The sequence below is a fragment of the Macaca nemestrina genome, chromosome X (assembly GCF_043159975.1).
Source record: "Macaca nemestrina isolate mMacNem1 chromosome X, mMacNem.hap1, whole genome shotgun sequence".
NCBI classification, from domain to species: domain Eukaryota; kingdom Metazoa; phylum Chordata; class Mammalia; order Primates; family Cercopithecidae; genus Macaca; species Macaca nemestrina.
The window spans coordinates 78,515,806-78,516,505 of record NC_092145.1 but is presented as its reverse complement, the minus strand read 5'-3'; positions in this window follow the sequence as shown (position 1 = coordinate 78,516,505).

Here is a 700-nt window from a genome sequence, read left to right as displayed (position 1 = left end):
CTTCCTAGCATTGAGGGACTTTACATTTTGGCATGTTTTTGCAATGGCTGTTACCTGTTGTTCCTTTCCATGTTTAGTACTTCCTTCAGGATCTCTTGTAGGGCAGGCCTGGTGGTGACAAAATCTCTCAGCATTTGCTTGTCTATAAAGGATTTTATTTCTCCTTCACTTATGAAGCTTAGTTTGGCTGGATTTGAAATTCCGGGTTGAAAATTCTTTTCTTTAAGAATGTGGAATATTGGCCCCCACTCTTTTTTGGCTTGTAGAATTTCTGCCGAGAGATCTGCTGTTAGTCTGATGGGCTTCCCTCTGTGTGTATCCCGACCTGTCTCTCTAGCTGCCCTTAACATTTTTTCCTTCATTTCAACTTCAGTTAATCTGACAATTATGTGTCTTGGAGTTGCTCTTCTCGAGGAGTATCTTTGTGGCATTCTCTGTATTTCCTGAATTTGAATGTTGGCCTACCTTGCTAGGTTGGGGAAGTTCTCCTGGATGATGTCTCGCAGAGTGTTTTCCAACTTGGTTCCATTCTCCCCGTCACTTTCAGGCACACCAATCAGACGTAGATTTTGTCTTTTCACATAATCCTATATTTCTTGGAGGCTTTGTTCATTTCTTTTTACTCTTTTTGCTCTAAACTTCTCGCTTCATTTCATTCATTTGATCTTCAATCACTGATACTCTTTCTTCCAGTTGATCG